Source organism: Herpailurus yagouaroundi, unplaced genomic scaffold (assembly GCF_014898765.1).
Source record: "Herpailurus yagouaroundi ecotype Mexico unplaced genomic scaffold, PumYag 67623, whole genome shotgun sequence".
In the NCBI taxonomy this organism is placed as follows: Eukaryota; Metazoa; Chordata; class Mammalia; order Carnivora; family Felidae; genus Herpailurus; species Herpailurus yagouaroundi.
Window position 1 is genome coordinate 701,149 of NW_024420424.1, and position 6,996 is coordinate 708,144.

Consider the following 6,996-nt stretch of genomic DNA (forward strand, 5'->3'; position numbering starts at 1 on the left):
TGGGGCCACAGTCAGACTGGTGCGTGCCTTCTCTTCCCCTCTCCTAGGGGCGGGATTCACTGTGGGGTGGTGTGGCCTGTCTGGGCTACTTGCACACTGCCAGGCTTGTGATGCTGGGGATCTGGCGTCTTAGCTGAGGTGGGTAGGCAAGGTGCACAGAGGCAGGAGGGGCAGGCTTAGCTTGCTTCTCCTTAGGTGATGCACTTCAGGATGGGCCTTGAGGCAGCAGGAGGGAATCAGATCTGCTGCCGGAGGTTTGGCTCCGCAGAAGCGCAGAGTTGGGTGTTTGTGCAGAGCAAGCAAGTTCCCTGGCAGGAACTGGTTCTCTTTGGGATTTTGGCTGGGGGGATGGGCAGGGGAGATGGTGCTGGCGAGCGCCTTTGTTCCCCACCAAACTGAGCTCTGTTGTCCGGGGGCTCAGCAGCTCTCCTTCCCTTTGTCTTCCAGCCTTCCCACTTTCTGAACAGAGCTGTTAACTTATGACCTCCCAGCTGCTAAGTCGCGCTTGTTGTCGGAACACAGTCCGTCAGGCCCCTCCGCTTTTTGCAAGCCAGACTTGGGGGCTCTGCTTGGCTGGCGAGCCGCCCCTCCGCCCCGGCTCCCTCCCGCCTGTCCGTGGAGCGCGCACCGCCTCGCCGCCCTTCCTACCCTCTTCCGTGGGCCTCTCATCTGCGCTTGGCTCCGGCGACTCTGTTCTGATAATCCTCTGGCGGTTTTCTGGGTTATTTAGGCAGGTGTAGGTGGAATCTAAGTGATCAGCAGGACGTGCGGTGAGCCCAGCGTCCTCCTACACCGCCATCTTCCCTCTCTCCTCAAGAAAAATATTTTTAATAAAAATTGAAAACAAAAATGATTTTTTTCTCTTTCTGTATTCAAAAAAAGAAAAGAAATGAAAAAGAGAAAAAGAAAAAAATAAAGAAAGTTGAATAGGTGGACCTGCTAACAGACTGAAATATGACTGAAATTACTTTGTTTTACCTAGAAGTCAAAGTATGTAGCGCTTTATACTCCATAACCTAATCAGGCAGTGAGACTTGTGTTCTTGAAGAGTGAGGTTGGCCCAGTTGGGTGGAGCTTAGTCTAATGGCTCTGTTCTCCACTAGATGGTGCTGATTAGCATACAGTGGTGGATTGTTGTGCCACTGGTAGGTGCATATGCCCATGCATGGGAGCGGTGAAAATGGCGTCACCCAGCTACCCAGTCTCTAGTATTGGAACTCTGTTCTCCCCAATCAGCAATCACACACTCATACTTTGTCTTTGGTTTCCATCCACTCCCTGCTTTTACACAGTCCATGAACAAGCCCCAGGCAGCACTCCCTCCTGAGTTTTGTGTCAGATGTGGCTGTTTCTCCTGGCCGCTTCCTTCTGAGGGACTGTGGCTTTGACTAGTTCTGTCCCTCTGTGGAGGGTCTCACCAAACAATGTCTGGGTGCCAGCAGCACCCAAGAACGTTTGTGGAACCGTGCTGCTGCCGATGCCCAGAGACTGCAGCCAGGTACCACCCACCCCAGAAGTACATGAGATAGTGTAGAAGCGGCATTTCAGGGATTATGGAAAATCACAACACACATCTAGCACCAGGCTTCACCCTTAATGACCTTCTTCCAGCACCAGTGAATGTGGTTGTTCTCTGGGGTCTGTTGGGACCACATGGCCTCACAGCCTCTACCAAATATCCTTCCAACAGTGGAACCATTCTTCCTTGTGTGGCCTGAGAACCTCCCAGAGCCCACTCTGCTCCTGGGGATTTGCCCTTCCCACCATAGCACTACCAGGTATTGAGCTGAGGAGTTTCAGACTCTACACTCCCCCTGTTTATAGTCTTAATGGAATTTAAACCCTCTCCATTTTCTCTCCTTTCTCCCTTAGTTCAGTCCCTGTGGCTGTTTCCAATTTTCCACTTTCTCTCCAGTTGCTTCTGTGGGGGTTTATGCTTTTCCTGTATTCTCCTCCCCATCTCCATCTTCTCTCCACATGCAAAAGCGGCTCCCTGCCCTCTGCAGCTTCTCTCTCCCTAAGTTTACTTCTCTGCACCATGTACCTGCTGAATTCTGTGGCTCAGGTTGTTTAGTTTGTTCTGTAAATCCTCAGATCGGTTTTCTAGGTGTGCAGGATGCTTTAGTGTTATTCTTGCTGTATTTAATGGACACAAGACACCCAAAAAACTTCCATATTGTTCTGCCATCTTGGTTCCTCCTCAGTAAGAACCAAACTAGATTTTAAATAAAAGACTGTAACAAGAAATGAAAATGGGCATTATACCATAATTAAGGGGTCCATCCATCAAGAAGATCTAACAATTGTAAATATTTATGCCTTCAACTTGATAGCACCCAAATATATAAAGCAATAAAAAATATAAGAATCTCATTCATAATAATACAATAAGAGAAGGGGACTTTGACACCCTACTTGCATAAAAGTACAGATCGTTTAAGAAAATCAACAAGGAAACAATGGCTTTGAGTGACACACTGGATCAGACGGACTTAATGGATATATTCAGAACATTTTATCCTAAAACATCAGAATACTCATTCTTTTATGAGTATGTGCATACAGAACATTCTCCAGAATAGATCACATACTGGGTCACAAATCTGTCTTCAACAAACACAGAAAAATGAAACCATGCCATGCACATTCTCAGACCACAACACTATGAAACTTGAAGCCAACCACAAGAACAAATTTGGAGACACTATAAATACATGGACGTTAAAGAACATCCTAATAAAGAATGAATGGGTAAACCAGGAAATTAAAGATGAAACAAAAAATAATGGAAGCAAATAAAAATGAAAAAGTGACAGTCCAAAATCTATGGGCTATAGACAAGGCAGTTCCAAGAGGAAATTATATTGCAATGCAGGCCTACCTCTAGAATCAAGGAAGGTCTCAAAACACATCCTAACCTTACAGGTTAAGGAACTAGAAAAGGAACAGCAATCAATGTCAAAGGCAACAGAAGAATGGAAATAATAAAGATTAAAGTAGAAATGGATGATATAGAAGCAAACAAACACCAGTAGAGCAGAGAAGGGAACTAATAGCTGTTTCTTTGAAAGAATTAATATAATTGATAAATCCTAGCCAGACTTATCAAAAAGAAAAAAAAGAACGGACCTAAAAAAATAAAGCTACAAAAGAAAAGGGAAAGATCACAAGTAACACCACAGAAATACAAACAATTATAAGAGAATATTATGAAAAATTATATGACAACAAACTGGGTAATCTGGAAGAAATAGATAAATTCCTAGAAACATATGAACTACCAAAACTGAAACAGGAATAAAGGGAAAATTTGAGCAGACCCATAACCATGAAAGAAATTGAATCTGTAGTGGTGTCTGGGTGGCTCAGTATGTTAAGTATCCAACTTGGGCCCTGGTCATGATCTCACATTCATGAATTTGAGCCCCACATCAGGCTCTGTGCTGACAGCTCAGAGCCTGAGCCTTTTTTAGATTCTGTGTCTCCTTCTCTCTCTGCCTCTGTCCCACTCACACTCTGTTTCTCTCTCTCTCAAAAATAAAAAGAAAATTAATAAAATTTACAAGATTAAAAAAAATTGAATCTGTAGTCAAAATGCTCCCAACACACAAAAGCCCAGGGCCAGATGGCTTTCTGTGGAATTCTATCAAACATTTAAATAGATAATCCCTAGTCTTCTCAGATTTTTCCAAAAACTAGAAATGTAACTCTTAAAAACTCATCATTAACTTGATTCCAAAACCAAAGATTCCACAAAAAAAGTTACTATAGGCCACTATATCTGATGAACATGGATACAAAAATTCCCTATGTGATACTAGCAATATGAATCCAACAGTACATTAAAGAATTAGTCATTATGATCAAGTGGCATTTATTCCTGGGCTGCATGGGTATTTAAATATTTGAAAATCAATCAATGTGATATACCATATTAATAACAGAAAAGATAAGAACCATATGATCCTCTTAATAGATGCAGAAAAAGCATTTGACAAAATGCAGCATCAGCTCTTGATAAAACACTCAACAAAGCAGGGACAGAGGGAATGTACTTCAACATCATAAAGGCCATATAGAAAAGACCCACTGCTAATATCATGCTCAATGGTGAATAATTGAGAATCTTTCCCCTATGGTCAGGAACAAGACAAAGATGTCCACTGTGACCATTATTATTTAACGTAGTACTGAATGTTCTAGCCTCAACAATCAGACAACCAAAAGAAAAAAGAAAGTTATCCAAGTAGGCAAAGAAGTCAAGTTTTCACTATTTGCTGAGAACATGATACTCTATGTAGAAAACCAAAATATTCCATGAAAAATTGCTAGAACTAATACATGATTTCAACAAATTAACAGGATACAAAATCAACATACAGAAATCTGCCCATCTATACACCAATAATGAAAGAGCAGAAAGAGAATTCAAGGAATTGATCCTATGTGCAACTGCACCAAAACAATTAGATACTTAGGAATAAATCTAAGCAAAGAGATAAAAGATCTGTAGTGTTAAAACTATAGAAAACTCATGAAAGAAATCAAAGAGACACAAAGAAATGAAAAAAAATTCTATGCCCATAGATAGAACAAACATTGTTAAAGTGTCTATAGTACCCACAGCAGTCTACACATTTATTGAAACCCCAATCAAAATAACATCAACGTTTTTAACAGACCAAGAACAAACCACCTTAAAATTTCTGTGGAAACACAAAAGATCCCTAATAGCCACAGCAATCCTGAAAAATAAATAAATAAATAAATAAACCTGGAGGTGTCACAATTCTGAATCTCAAGCTATATTATAAAGCTGTATGATAAAGATAGTATGATAGTATGTATGATAAAGTATGTATGATAGTATGATAGCTGTATGATAAAGATAGTATGATAGTATGATAAAAACAGTCACATAAATCAATGAAACAGGAGAGAAAACCCAGAAATGGACCCACAACTATATGGTAAACTAATCTTTGGCAAAGCTGGAATGTATATTGAATGGAAAAAAGAAGGACTATTCAATAAATGGCTTTGGGAAAACACAGCAACATGAAGAAGAATGAAACTGGACCACTTTCTTAAAGCATCCCACGAAATATATTCAAAATGGATTAAAAACCTAAATGTGAAACAGGGAACCATCAAAACCCTCTAGGAGAACACAGGCAGCAACCTCTTTGACCTTGGCCATAGCAACTTCTTACTAGACATGTCGCCAGAGGCAAGGGAAACAAAAGCAAAAATGAACTATTGGGAATTCATCAAGATGAAAAATTTCTGCACAGCGAAGGAAACAATCAACAAAACTAAAAGGCAACCTATAGAATGGAGAAGACATTTACAAATGACATAGCTGATAAAGAGTTAGTATCCAAAACCCATAAAGAACTTACCAAACTCAAAACCCAAAAAATAAATAATGCAGTTTAAGAAATGAGCAGAAGACATGAATAGACATTTTTTCAAAGAAGACATCCAGATGGCTAACAGACACATGAAAAGATGCTCAACATCGCTTATCATCAGGGAAATGCAAATCAAAGCCATGATGAGATACTACCTCACACCTGTCAGAATATCTAAAATTAACAACACAAGAAATAGCAGGTTTTAGCAAGTATGTGGAGAAAGGGAAACCATCTTACACTGTTGATGGGAATGCAAACTGGTCCAACCACTCTGGAAAATAGCACGGAGGTCTCTCAAAAATTTAAAAATACAACTTCCCTATGATTCAGCAATTATACTACTAGGTATTTACCCAAAGAATTCAAAAATACAGATATGAAGGTGTACATACACCCTTATGTTTATACGAACATTATCAACAATAGTCAAATGATGGAGAGAGCCCAAATATCAATAGACTGATGAAAGGATAAAGAAGATGTGGTATGTGGTGTATATATATATATATATATATATATTAATATTACTCAGCTATCAAAAAGAATGACATCTTGCCATTTGCAACAACATGGCTGGAGCTAGAGTGTATTATGCTAAGCGAAATAAGTCGAGGAAAGACAAATACCATATGATGTCACTCATGTGAATTTAAGAAACAACACAGATGAACATATGGTAATGGGAAAATAACAGACAGGGAAACAATCTATAACAGACTCTTAAAGATAGATATCAAAATGAGGGTTGATGGAGGGAGATGGGTGGGGGATAAGCTAAATGAGTGATGGGTATTAAGGAGGGTACTTGTGATGAGCACTGGGTATTATATCTAAGTGATGAATCACTGAATTCTACACCTGAAACCAATATTGCACTAACTAAATTAAACTAGCAATTTTTAAAAAATGAAAACAAAAATATAGGAAAAAAAGAAAATTATTATAGCCAGGGTGGCACTGTTTTCTAATTTGCATGAAAACACATTGATTGTGAGACCCAGGGCAACACTTGTGCTGTACCCCCTTGCTTTTCCTCAGAAATTTATATGTAGATGATTTTAGCTCTTAAACAGAAAAGAATACATAAAATAATGTATACATTGAGAAGGGTTAGAGTTAGAATGACTGTCCCATTGTTTATAGGTGAATTATCAGTGAACAAATATTTATAAAGCATCTACAATGTGCCAATCGGTTTGACACAATTATGAGTAAAATAGTAACCATCAGTACACTTATTTATATTGCGGTCTATTCACTCTAGTGAGAAAGTTTATGGACTGGACCCATGCCTTTTTATTGTTTAAGTATAATTTATCAGAACCATCATCTTCTTCCCTAAAGTCTGCCTCTGTTCGTCACCTCCCAGTTCCTAGAATGAACCCCCGCCTTCCTTAGCAATCCTGAGGTTTAGAGTGATAATCCCCATCCCTTAAAGACAGCCTTCTTATGAATGTCTTAAACTCAAAGCAAAACAGACTAATTGGATATTAGAAGAATAAAAAGACCATCCAGAACCAAACATGGCTGTCCTGGAGCCTGTCTAATGCATTGCTGTAAATAAGGTTTTGCGGGGGGG